This window comes from Haliaeetus leucocephalus, unplaced genomic scaffold, assembly GCF_000737465.1.
Source record: "Haliaeetus leucocephalus isolate CR32 unplaced genomic scaffold, Haliaeetus_leucocephalus-4.0 Scaffold984, whole genome shotgun sequence".
NCBI lineage: Eukaryota > Metazoa > Chordata > Aves > Accipitriformes > Accipitridae > Haliaeetus > Haliaeetus leucocephalus.
Genome location: NW_010973420.1, coordinates 3,106,672 through 3,107,254, shown reverse-complemented (window position 1 = coordinate 3,107,254; position 583 = coordinate 3,106,672).

Genomic DNA, 583 nt, shown 5'->3' with positions numbered 1-583 from the left:
TGACTCCTAGCAAAAGCTCCCCGTTCAGCCAGGCCGGTCGTTTTCCTCAGTGGTTCAACTTGGCGGCACATGGGAATAGCCTGGTCCTGAGCAGTTAAGATTTCCTTCTTAAAGAATGTCCATCCCTCCTGGACCCTTTTGCCCTTCAGGACCGTCTCCCAAGGGACTCTCTCAACCAGTGTCTCAAAGAGGCCAAAGTTTGCCCTCTGGAAGTCCATAGCAGTGGTTTTGCTAACCCCCTTCCTTGCCTCACCAAGAATTGAGAATTCTATCATTTCATGGTCGCTAAGCCCAAGACAGCCTCCGACCATCACACGTCCCACCAGTCCTTCCCTGTTCGTAAACAACAGATCTAGCAAGGCTCCTCCCCTGGTTGGCTCACCTACCAGCTGTGTCAGGAAGTTATCTTCCACACACTCCAGGAGCCTCCTAGATTGTTTACTCACTGCTGTGTTTAACTTCCCCGACATCTGCTGGAAATACAAGTCCCCCACAAGGACAAGGGCACACGATTCTGAGACTACTGCCAGCCGCTTGTAGAACGATTCATCCGTCTCTTCAACCTGGTTGGGTGGTCTATAAC